We start from the raw sequence: 13,184 nt of genomic DNA, 5'->3' as shown, positions 1-13,184 counted from the left end.
TGGAGATGGAGATGCCATTAATAATAATTTAACTTTCTTGAAATGTAATGGGACAATTCCACATGTTTTTATAGCAAAAGACTGAAATTCCTTAGTTAGTCCTTAGTTAAACAGGCAAGGACATTAAGAATAAGATGCATCTAAATGCATTGACTTATGTGATGTTGCACTACCATTTTTCCTGGGCTGCTGGTTGGACAAGACAGCCAAAAGCCAGCCAAATATATTTTAAACCATTTCAGGTACTCGATGCTCAGTAACATTGCTACTAAATATTCCTGTCCTTGCCTAGGCACAATTGCCCAGGATCCTAATTTGCAAAGCAGACAAAAACTAGTACACATAAGAAAAATCTATGCTGTCTTTGTGTGCAGCTTTTTAATGTCAAACATTTGTGTCTGTTCAGCTCTTAGCAAGCAGTGGGCTTTAAGAGTAAGGTTTAAGAGTAAATAGAATGATTCTCACTCATAAGGTACTTTCTCTGAAGCACACCCAGGAAGGATTTTAGAGATGAGAAAGGCAGAACCATGTGCAAACATGAGTCCTTGTTAGTGCTGCAGCCCTGTGCTATGCCAAGTGTAAGAAGAGGCTGTGGGTGAGAAGAATGAAGAGCTGAGCTGCATAAACTCCAACTCTGATGCTGGCACCTGGAGAAGGTGAGACCAAAATGAACGGAGTCCTGGGGAGGCCTTTAAATATCCTGGGGGGATTTAAAAGACAGGTGGATGTGGCCCTTGGGGACATGGTTTAGTGGTAGACTGGGCATTACTGCATTCACAGTTGGACTCAGTGATCTGAAAGGTCTTTTCCAACCTCAGTGACTCCAGGATTCTCTGAGTTCCCAGAGTTTGTGGTTTAAATTGCACCTGCCAGGCAGCACAGAAGAGTAGGAAGGGCTGCATGCTGGAAGCTCTTACAGGTAGTTAAGCTTCCCCAAGTCCCAGGTGATCAGTGGATCTGGGCAGGCCAAGTAAAGGAAACAAAAGGATCAAAACTGGCATTAGTGAGGAACTGTCTGAGACTATTCCTAGCAGCTCCATACAGATCCCTGAATGGGAAAGCAAGGACATATTTCAGGTCTTGTAACCCTGTCAACACTAGTGGCAGGTTAAGGAAAACATGGAATAACAGAACAGGTAACTGCCACACTGCTCTGGTTTAACTGATGCCTCATACAGCTGTCACACTATCCATGCCAGGAAAACCTAACTTCTCTTGTTATATCACACTTTGCAATACTAAAACAACCGCAGTTTTGAAGTTTTGCCTATAATCCCAGTTTTACTTTTCTTGTTTCTTTTTCATTCTTGAATAATGAAGCTAACCTAATAATTCCATTTTCTCTCCCAGAAAAAGTATTTATTTGGATGTGCAGTAATTCAATATTGGTTTTGCATCTTGCAGAGATCTGGGGACAAGCCAGCTTTAATATTAAAGTAAAAAAGTGCATTTCTTTTCCTCCTTGCTTGAATAGCATACCATTATCCTGATCAATTTTAGTAAAATCTAAATAAGTGGGGCATGAAATAACCAGTTACATTTTTGGTCCTGGTGTCTGAACTGGCTGAGAGCATCATGGTTAGAAAATAAGTTAATTCCTTGCAATAAAGTGGTAAATGTACATGTGAAATGTGGCTCCTATGCAGTATTTTAGCCAGATGGATCTGTCTTTTCTTCTTTGACTACAAAAAAGATGGCCACAGTGCTGAGGTGTCATTACATCCTTTAGGCTCTTGATCTGACTTGGGCAGCTGTAAGGATTTGGAAATGAGAGCTGTTCCCTGTGTGACAGGGAACCTCTTTTGTTTCCACATCTTCCCTGTCAAGATCCTGCTCCACCACCTGATCCAGGCTGGTAGGAGAGTGGGCTCTGCCAATCTGCTTGCCACTGCTAATCAAACATCTCAATTTGTGGGGACAGGTAAATCCAGGATCTCCTTGGAAAATATATTTTAATGCAAATTAAATAGGACTTGTTTGAAGTTCCATGGCAGACTCTAAACTGGTGGAAGTGCTGCACATCATGCCTGGGTGGGTAATTCTGGGTCCAGCTTGCTATGAGCAATTGGAAGCATATGGTGACAGCTTTTGTGTCAGAGTTTTACTTAGAAATCAGAAATCACAGCAAAAGTTAACAAGGAACCTCAATTCACATCCAGATTTGGACTTAAATTTTGTATTTGCTGTTTCCCTGCCCTATTTTCTTCATAGTGAACCAAGTAAAAGGAAACTAAACAATAAATCCTGGTTCTCTGGGACATCTGTTATTAGAATCAAATACCTTTCTTACACTTCAAATTCTTTCCTATACCTAATATATCAAGTGTACCTGGACTGAAGAAAACTCTTCTGTGTGCATAGCAAATCAAATGGGAAAACAGCAATGCAGTATATAGTCAGTCAAGATCAGGTGAAACAAAGTGTGATGGCAATACATGAAAGAATAAACCAGAAAACATTAAATTCTGACATTCAGAGAGAAAATAGTGGAAATTGTTTGTCACTTTTTCCATGTTCAGAAAGGTCAAATGCCAAACTAGGCACAAGACAGACACTGGCATTATTTGAAGGAAACCAAGAAGAGAGTGTGACCATATAAAGAGAGCATTTTAAGCAGACACTGGTTTGAGAGGCCTGCCTGCACAACCCTGCATGCGTGCGTGCTAGCAGAGATGTGCTAGCAGAGATGTGCTGCCCTTGGACAGACAGTATGGAGACACTTGCCAAGATGTGCCCAGGGATGTGAAGCAGGATGTTTTGAGGATAAGAAAAAAGAAGATTTGGGGCAAGATGTTCTACTGATACTTTTGCCAAGATATGCTATGTGACTAAAGCTATGTTAGCTTTTTGCTTTGTAACCAATCAAATATATTCCCATGTCGCTGAACCCGGCATTACCATATAAATGTACCCTCAGATTTGCAATAAACTGAGCACTGATCATTACCTCCATGAGGATTGATCTTCGACTCCGGGGGCTCCTCTCTCTCCCTCTCTCTCTCTCCCCCCACCCCGTCCCGTTCTTTCTCTCTCTTTATTTGGCTACCTGAACAGGGACCACTGGGACCACAGGAACGCCAGAGCGACATTTGAGCGAAAAGCTGACACTTATAGCGAAAAGCTGAGCTGTGATGCTTCGATTCAGGAGCGAAGGCTGTTGAGGAGCCCAAGCAGTGTTTCAGCCGGGAGTCAGCAAACTACGGACTGAGGTAGGAAGTAGAAAGGGTCACAACCTTCCTTCCCTCTGCTTTTTGCTTGCAAGCATGGAATCTGAATATGCTGCAGCAAAAAAACTGCACATAAGTATCCTTACAAAGCGAGGAGAGGCAGTTGCTGAAGAAGCGTTAGATAAGCTCGTTTCATGGGCAAGATCAGAAAATTTGCTATCTGCTCTCCCTCAATTATTTGAGTGGGCAGCATGGTGTGAAGTGGGGGATGCTTTATGGGACAACATAATTGATAAAAAGGGTAAAGAACCATTTTCTGGCTGTGGGGAAACTTGGAGAATGATCATAAAAACTTCACAAGTGTTAAAAGCCGAATCTAAAGTAGCTGCTGCTGCAGTTCAGGCACTCACCTCTTCTCCAAATGCCTCTGCTGGTGCTGTTTCATCCCCATTAGGTTTGAGTCGAATAAGCGTGTTTTTTGGGGGTGGATGCTCGCATCCTGTGAAAGGCATGTCTGCAAGTAAGCCCTGTTTGAGCGTGAAAGAGCTTTTACAGCAGAGTGAGCAGAATGAATCAATCGAGAGTGAAGATGCTGCTTCTGCGGTCACTACCGATGTGCTCTCTTCAGAGGGAGCAAGTGAACTGAGCCCAAATCCAGAAATATCTCAGACAACTACAGATGAGATGGACGGGCCAAGTTGTTGGCCAAAATTGTACCCACCTATCCCATCTGCTCTGTCTCTGGAGGAGATTGCTTTACCAGGAGATTAAGAAGAAGAAGAAAACTCAGACAAAGAAGATCAACAACCAGAGATTAAATCAAGTTTGAAAGAGCTGCAAGTTAGGATGGAAACAGCAATGCAGGTGTTGCAAGATTGGCTGGAACACTGTCTTCAGTTGTTTGAAGAAGGAAAAAACTACAATCCACAGCCAGAAGAAAAGATTAACAGCCCGAGCAAAATAAAAGAAAAAATCAACAGCAACAGCAACTCTCAACATACTCGATCCACTCCAACGATAAAAGGAATGTTGTCTCAACCCTGCATTCCCTCTGCACCATCAATAACATCACTCTGTCCTCCTCCATATGCTGAGCCATCAACCTTACGACAGCAAAGCGGCTCAAGATGGTCTGGCATCATACAGGATGCTATCATTGAAGGGTACTGGCACACTGCTGGGGCAATTGCCCTCCCTGTCATTGCTGGCAACCCCAACACTTATGAACAACATGATTGGAAGATTTTACAGCAAGTAAAAAGAACAAGAAAATGGAATAAAATCTGAAGCAGGAAGAGTTGCTTTAGATTGGATTCACAGTGTTGGTGTGAACTCTCCTCATGATTGCAGAAATCTTGCACGAATGTTTCTTACACCATCACAGCAAATTCTTTGGGAAAGAGAATGGTATTGTCTAGCTACTATAGAAGCTGCTAGATGCAGAGGCCCAAATGATCAGTTAAATGGGATCACTGCTGAAATGATAACAGGAACAGGAAGATTTGCAGATTTGCAGCAACAACTGAATTATCCAATTGCATTACATCATCTAGCTGCCTCCACTGCCAGACAAGCTTCTTTTGCTATACCAGGAGAAGGCCCTTCACCTGCTTTTACTAATATCAAGCAAGGCATTTCTGAACCATATACTCATTTTGTTCATCCACTTACATCAGCATTGATTGCTCAGCCTGACATGGATGAAGCAGCCAAAGAAAAGCACGTTTAAACTGTTAGCCTTTGAGAATGCGAACCCCAAAACTAAATCACTGTTAGCTACTGTGCCAAGATCTGCTGAAGTAGGAGATATGATTGAATTAGCAAATTGAACCCAAGATAGACAGCAAGGAAAAATAGTTGTACAAGCTGTATCTTCTGCTATGGCTCCAACTACATCTATGATAGCTACTGCTGTTCAAAAACTTGGAAAGCCGAACAACACTTCACCTAACCCCTGTAGATGAAAGTGCCAAGCAGACACAGACACATACACAAACACAAAAAACGCAAAAAATTGAACAACTTGCCCTCCTTGAATGGCTTTTTCCTCCATTTACCGCTCCAAAAAGCATTTGGCAGAACTCCAGCTTCAGTCCAAAAGACCCACGAGACCCTTCCAAGTGATGACAGTGAGTAATCCTGAGTTTAATTCAGACTCCCATATACAATTGATCTGGCACAAGTAAGGGACTTCTCTAGGTTTCTAGCAGATTTGTCTGTCCTGCATGTCAACCCCAGAAGAAAGAAGACAATATAGAAGACAGCATTTCATCTATCCAATTTTTTACAAACTCAGTGCAGAATTAGGGCCAATCCCATCATCAGCAGAAGAAGTGCTAACAACAATATTAACAAATCAGCCATTTGTACCGAGAGCTTTTAACACTGTGTTAAGACAATTATGTAAGGCAAAAAATATTGCTTGTGCAAATTGTAAAGAGTTAGCAGAAATAGTATTAGGTTGTGGTAACTGTAAACAAAAGCTTGTAATTCATTGTTGCAGTTTGCAAAATAGTCATGTTTTATGCATAGAATGCCAAACCAAGTTTGCTAATATTACTTTTGAAAATACTTGCAGAGAATTTCTAAACTTTCAACCAGACCAGCTTTTCCCAGAAATTTGGTTACAAGAAAGTATTGATAGCAGAGAAGAAACTGTTTGTTGGTGGGCCTTAACAAAAGGATTAACTATTGTTTTAGCTATAAAGAAAACACAAGCACTTGGCTTGTGGTGCTCATTTTGACAATTGGGAACAAAAATTGCAAAATGAAATTGTTTAGTTTAATTATAGGCTGACAAGAACAATCAGCATACCCTCATCAGAAGCAAACATGTGGGTAACCTGGACAGTGATATTGTTACTAAGTTGTTACATTCCCAGCATTCTATCAATTTACACTCTGCCTGAAGGGCAGAATGTTTGGGTTACTTGGGCTACCAAAGCAGGGCAAGATTCATTTTGTTTATCATTGGCTACCCCCTCCAATCCATTTCGTACTTGTTTGATTGGAGTCCCTTTAAACCAAATGAAAGAATTTGGGCCTTGGACAACAAGCAAAATATATCTTGATCACCCTTTAGGAACTCAAGCAGTTAAGATTACTCAAGGGTTGAATGTTACAGGTATGGAACCTCAAGAGCTTGGTATCTTAGGATCTATGCCAGGAAATCACTGTTAGGTTTTGGGCTTTACACAAAGGACATTGTTTCAGGCAGTTTCAGACTTCATAGGCCAAAAGATGACAGTACTTGGATTACCCCTGAATCCCCCTCGTATTTCCACATTACTGGTTACTGTAACAATTGGATTTGGTCTGTTCAATGGTATGGTAAGGCAGCAGAGAAAGCAAAAATGTTGCCTCCAGGAGTATTCCTTATCTGTGGAGATCGAGCTTGGCCTGCAAAAGCACAAGGAGGACCCTGTTACTTTGGTAAGCTAACATTGTTTGCCCCCACTATTCATCAGATGCTTAATATAAGTCACAAATGTAAGCATGTTAGATGCAGTGTTAATCAATTGGGTCCTGAATGTAAAGACAATGTTGAATTGTGGGAACGACCATCTGTCATTTTAGGCTCTCTCTTTACACCACTGGTTGCTTCTGCAACAGCCCTCACTCAGTTGAGACGATTTGCTTGTTGGGCAGGGAAACAAATCAACACTACCTCTAAAGTGTTAGATGAGCTCAGAGCTGATGTTGAGAGTGTACGACATGCTGTATTACATAATTGAGCAGCCATTGATTTTTTGTTACTAGCACAAGGACATGGCTGCGAAGATTTTGATGGAATGTGTTCTATGAATCTTTCTGATCATTCCAAATCCATTCACAAAAAAGTTTCCCAGCTGAAAGGTATGAATATGAAATATGAAATATTGAATATGAAAGATATGAATATGAAAAACTCACTGTTATGGAAAATCCTTTTGACAAATGGCTCAAAGATTTGGGAATTACTGGTTGGCTGAAAACCTTATTGATAGAAGGCATTGGTTTTCTTGCTATTGTTCTTGCTGTAATTGTTGTTCTTTTTTGCATTCTTTCTTGTATGAAAAAGAGTTTAGAGTCAATTGTGAAGCGAGTCTGGATTGTCCAAAAAGAAAATGAAACAAGTGTAGAAAGATTCTTAGCTTAACAAGATCAAAATATTCTCCTGCAGGAATTGGACAACCCTGGCCTGCAAATCACGGAAGCACTCTGAAAACCATGTACTGTCCTCGAAGAAGATGCAACAAGAAAGAATGAACATTGTATTAAGATAAGACCTAAATGCCAAGCACGTTGTAAGAACTGTTTATTTAACACACTTTAGCAGAAATTCTTATAGTAGCAAATAACATGTATGCATAAGCATAAAATTTAGTAAATATGATGTATAAAAATGTTATAATTTAACTTGTTTCTGCAAGCTTAGGTTGTGCAAAAAGAAAAGGGGGGAAATGAAGAGAGCATTTTAAGCAGACACTGGTTTGAGAGGCCTGCTTGCACAAACCTGCATGCGTGCCTGCTAGCAGAGACGTTCTAGCAGAGATGTGCTGCCCTTGGACAGACAATATGGAGACACTTGCCAAGATGTGCCCAGGGATGTGAAGCAGGATATTTTGAGGATAAGAAAAGAAGATTTGGGGCAAGATGTTCTACTGATACTTTTGCCAAGATATGCTATGTGACTAAAGCTATGTTAGCTTTTTGCTTTGTAACCAATCAAATATATTCCCACATTGCTGGACCCTGTATTACCATATAAATGTACCCTCAGATTTGCAATAAACTGAGCACTGATCGTTACCTCCATGAGGACTGATCTTTGACTCATGACCGGGGTCTCCTCTCTCCCTCTCTCTCTCTCCCCTCCCCCATCCCATTTTATTTATCTCTTTAACCATATGTTTTTATGACCTGCAAATTGAAGACTTTGAAGAATCAAGGAAAGGAAAGATTGTGATTGAGCTGATATTCTGGTAAAGCTAACTAAAGCCCTGGTGGTTTAGGAAGTTTTCTGGTGGTATTTACTGGAAGCTTTCCAAGGCAGGTGCTTTGGTAAGTTCACCAACTTCTGACCCCTGATGTGCCACTTCATTCAGATTTCATGCTGAGGCAAAGACACAATAGAAGCATCTAATTTTTTACAGTCTATTTAAATAAATGCCCTGCACATGCCTGAGGTAAGTGGAAAAGCTGGACTGTGAATTTACAACACATTTTTGCATGCAAGTTAGAACTTCCTGTATTATTTCAGCCTGATCATTAAGACAGGATTTTCAGGCAAAATGAAAACTAAAAAATGTGGTGCAGCTTGTTTCCCTTGTTTCAGAGCCCCCCATCTCTTGAATGAGATTTCAAGTAAGTAAATACACAGATTTAGTGTCTTTATTTCCTTACCCTTTTGGCTATAGACACAAAAAACCTCATACTGTTCATTTCAGATATGCTTTTTGTAGATCTTGGCTAGATTTGTCTTTCTTTGGGCTTTTTTATGGAATAAAGTTGGAGGGTTGAAATACACCTTCCATGTGAAAAACTTTCCTTCTGCAATTCCCATTATTTTCATGAAGCTCCTGAATGAGATGTGGGATTGTTAACCACAAGAGTCAGGCGAAGATGTGTTTCTAGAAATGCACTAGGAATGGGAACATATATTTTCATGTAGCTAATATGTCAGGAGCTGAGACAGCCAGAGGCCACAGAGCAAATGAGCAGTGACTCATGGATGTTCACTGACATTTGTCATAATGTGAACAGACTTCTTAGGAATCCTTATGGTAAAAAATCATCCAGTTTAAAGAAAATGACGATGAAACTAACACCTGCTATAACCCATGCAATTGGCTAAACGCAGTCCTGTAAAGAAATTCTGCAGTGCTTTGACAGGAATAAAAAAATATACACTCCCACGACAGACATAATATGTCTCTTTGTCTTACTGCTCATACCAACCCAGGAACCAAAGATAACTTCTGAAAACATAGGAGAAAAGGAATTTCTCATCACTTCCGCTTCACGTGTTATGTTTCAGAGTCTCATAATATTTCCCTGTCATAGTATTGGGATGTTGTAATGGTTGTAAGTTAGTGGTTGATTAGTTAAGGTTGATAAATACTCAGAACTCAGGATGAAAGGCACTCGTAATCCTGAAACCAAATAAACTCACCACCAGAACCAGGGTCCACTTCTGTTTTCTGTCCCTCTGATCCCTAGCAGGAATTTGTCTCATAAATGTCATTTTGAAAACACAAGGTAGCTTTTGCTTTTGTTGCAGCTGCCAGGTTGTTGAAGCCATATATTTTGGCTCAGCAAGCAGCTAAAGCTTTGCTAGAAAGCCCTTCTGAGGAGCTCTGCTCTCAAAATAGATACAGTGGCTGGCCTTTTAACTGCTTTGAAGAAAAACTGCAAGTTACCCATTCTCTGAGAATTTTTTTTGTATTGGGACTCCTTCCTTTCTTTGGGGCAGGAGAGTGAGAGCTCTGAAAACCAAGATTATTTTGAAGCTTACATTTTTTGTTGAAATGAAAAGGATATGAAAAGTAGCCTGATTTGTGAGCTTTCTAGTGTTGCGTTGTTTTTTTTTGTTTTTGTTTTGTTTTGTTTTGTTTTGTGGTTTTTTGTTTTGTTTTGTTTTTTGCTTATTGAGGAGAAGTTTAGGTGTGGATTTTGAGAACTTTTTCATTTTGCTTTTTCAGAGAGGGTTTAGTCTTTCCAGTTTTTGCAGCATGAAAATGTAGACACTGTGAAAGATTCTCTCTTTTCTCTTGCGTTTCACCAAGCCTAAAAGTACTTTCTGTTTGCTTTGAATTTCAAATATGGCTACCATGAAATAAGTGTTCCTCTTGTTTCTGTCTTTCAGAAATCAAATTTTCAGAAATAACTTTTCCTTGAACTGGCCGGCCCAGAAACTCACAGAAAACTTGAAGTGGCAGAAGTGAAACCAGCATGAAGCCATGATCCCTTCTTCTTTAATTTTCATCGTGCACCCGAGGATGTTCCCTCCATGTGTTCTGTATGGTCACAGACAGATTAAAACAGAAGTGAAGCCTTGCTGTTTGTAAAAGTAAAATTTTACAGGATGGCAGGAAGAAGGATGGATGGCAGGAAACAAGGCATTTTTCTACTCACCTTGCACTCCTCTCTCCTTTCCCATGGTTTTTGTGGGCGCAGTATTAAAGAGCTGAAGAGTTCACAGAGGGGCAGACATCTGAGAGGCTGAGATGTGCTGAGCAACCTTTTGTGTAGCTCCTCCTGACCTCCTGCAGCTGCCTCTCTGCTGCTTTCCTTGTATTTTGGCTCTGTGAGCAGTTTTAAAGGTTCTGCTTTGTTGTTCTCCTGTGAAATGTGCTGAAATATTGAACTGCTGCCCCATTCCCCAGGTTCATGGGAAGAGCTGGTGCTTCCTATCACCACACTGAACAGATAAACAGGAACAATAAAAGCAGGAGGGGACAATGGCCACCTTCACTTCAGGTGGGCTTTGTTCTGAGTATCATCAATTAGAGTGACTTATCCAGGACAGCTTGTGCAGGCTCCTGCTGCTCCAAAGGCCTCTGGCACCATTTGTAAATTTCTGGAGCTTGAAAATATCCCATCAGAATATATCTTTTCCTCTCTGCTTTAGGATATGACCTTTTGGCTTGGTGTGGTCCCTGATAATAGCATCAGTCCTGCCACCTTCAAAACAGCTGTTTTGATGAACATAAATAAAAGCTGGTCTCTTAGAATTAGTTATTTTGTCTGTGTACGTGTTTTGTAAGGAGGATAATAAATAAATAAATAAATCCGAGTATATAATATCTGAGTGTCTTGTACAGTGATTACATGATTAAAATTCTCTCAGAATATCTGTCTGCATTTCTGACTTGCACAATGCAGCCTTAATAGCTTGTAAGTGCTGAATTTTGTCAGAGATGAAACGAACACAAGAAGTGCAAAGCTTGTTAACATGAGCCAAGCCTGCCATTTATCTGATATTTTCAGCACACTGAATGTGACTGGCAGTTTTTCTGCCATTATGGAACTTATTTTAGAGATATCAAGTGCCAATTTTCTTTGAGATCATGAAGAAGGGCCACAGAACAGGAACTTAGTTGTTCTGTTGATAAAGCTCCTTTAGATCATCATAAAAAGGAGCTGCAACAAAGCAAGGCTGCTTGCTTCACACAGTGCAGTAAATAGCAGGTCTGTGTCAAGTGACAGAATTAGAAACCAATTCCTGCTGATGCTTCTTATCCATGCACCAAAATGTAATCAGATCAAAGCGATGGGGGCCACAGGGAAGTACTGATACACAATTTTGTGACAGACTGCTGAGTCTGGGGTCTGTGTTAAGGCAACTGGAATGGGGAAGACCAGGACAAGACACGGATGAACAGAGAATTTTCAGGCGGGTGTGGGACAAAGACCAAGTGTCCTTCTGCTTCTGTAGCACAGGAGCCCTCACCATGTAAAAAAATCACCAATTCCTGCTTGTTTCAGATTGGACATTTATTTACCTTTTTTCCTGCACTTTGTGCAGCACAGAGAAGCTGCAGGATGAGTGTTTGGCTACCTGTCCCTGAAAGTGACAGTATCAACCCACACAATGTACCCCAGACACTTCTCTTGCTGGTTTTGGTGGTGGAAGGTCAGGACATCATTACTCTGGTGCTGTGGCTTTTTGAATCCAGGTCCTAGGAGAATTGCTAGGAGAATTTAGAAGCCTGAGAATGTTCCAGATGCAATGGCTGGAAGGTAATTTTTACTCTCAGTGGCATAACTCAGGAATCTGGCTGGTAAATGAGGTCTTTGATCATTTCCTCCCTCTCAAATTTGTCTTCACTCTCTGGATCTGCTTGTGTGTCTGTGTATACACTGCCATAAGGATGTGAGAACAGAAGGTAGAAAAGTGGAGCTGAACTCAGCATAGCAACAACATGAACTACAGGTTGGTATTGACAGCATCAGTAGGATTTTGAAGAGTAAGGAGGAAGAGACGTGTCCCATAAGCACTGAAATTCCTGCTCTTGGGGAACCTGCCTGAAGTTTTGTCTCGAGCTGTCCTTTTGAGTCTCAGGTGTGAAGAATGTTTCAGTTTTCTGAATTCAACTGCAGAAAAAAATTGGAGTTGAGCATATAGGAACCATAAAGAACCAAATACACCAAAACCACTCCAGAGACCAAACCAATAACTTTTGCACCTGCTAGTTTGATCACTCCAAAGCTCTCTGCAGCCTTCCACAGGCTGTGGCTGAAGCCCTAAAGTTGTCCCATAAATGACAACACCAGGTCTAATCTAAAGCTTTTTCTTGACAGGGTATACAGTTTGTGCAAGAGAAACAGAAAATGTGATTGATTCCTGACACAGTGCTGTGGGGCATTCACATGAATTGCATAGTGGAGCATCATGAAAAATTAGGGCTTGTCAACTTATTTGCTGTCTTATTCTGGAAGGATGTTGCAAGTGATGTCATGAGGGTCAATTATAGAGGGAGATAATGTCTTATTTAAAGACTTAAATGATAAAATGGAAATGTGCCTATCCAGATGGCGTGGGGCTGGGAAGGGCTGTGAGCATGATGGGTAATGGGTTTAGAATTAAATATGATTTTGATTAATTGCAGAAAGTGCATGGTATCAGCAAGATGAAATCCAGTAAGAGCAAATGCAATGTACCATTCTAAATTAAAAGAAAAAAGTGAACAAAGAAAAGTTGGGTAACAGAGATGCAGAGATCACAGACTGAATCTGCATCAGCTGTGCTGTTGTGGAGGATGGAGGAGGGTAAGGCACTTTTAAGTAAAATATCTCCTCGAAGGACGATGAAACGGTGGATATAGAAGGAGATAATGCCTGGGCACCAGTGAGGCCAGGGCCAGGCTCTGTGTCCCAGTGCAGGCACAGGAGTGCAGGGATGTTTTTTGCAAACTGGAGGAGGGAACACAAGTAAGGACAGATTTATGGAATAGGGCCTGTGAGGGAAGGTTGAATGAATTAGCTCTGTTCACCTTAGCAATAGAAGGCTGAAGGAAGATGAAGAGTGGCTGT

At 40.9% G+C, this 13,184-nt stretch overlaps 1 long non-coding RNA gene across 1 annotated transcript; it reads left to right on the top strand.

The window, feature by feature from the left end:
• Positions 1–2,448: 2,448 nt before the first annotated feature.
• LOC119695639 lies at positions 2,449–10,805 on the top strand. The gene is made up of 3 exons (XR_005255312.1): positions 2,449–3,209; positions 7,330–7,453; positions 10,015–10,805. It is a non-coding gene; the product is annotated as an uncharacterized LOC119695639 (long non-coding RNA).
• The last annotated feature ends 2,379 nt before the right edge of the window (positions 10,806–13,184 follow it).

This window comes from Motacilla alba, chromosome Z (genome assembly GCF_015832195.1).
Source record: "Motacilla alba alba isolate MOTALB_02 chromosome Z, Motacilla_alba_V1.0_pri, whole genome shotgun sequence".
NCBI lineage: Eukaryota > Metazoa > Chordata > Aves > Passeriformes > Motacillidae > Motacilla > Motacilla alba.
The sequence above is the reverse complement of the archived record's forward strand: the minus strand, read 5'-3'. Positions and strand labels throughout refer to the sequence as shown.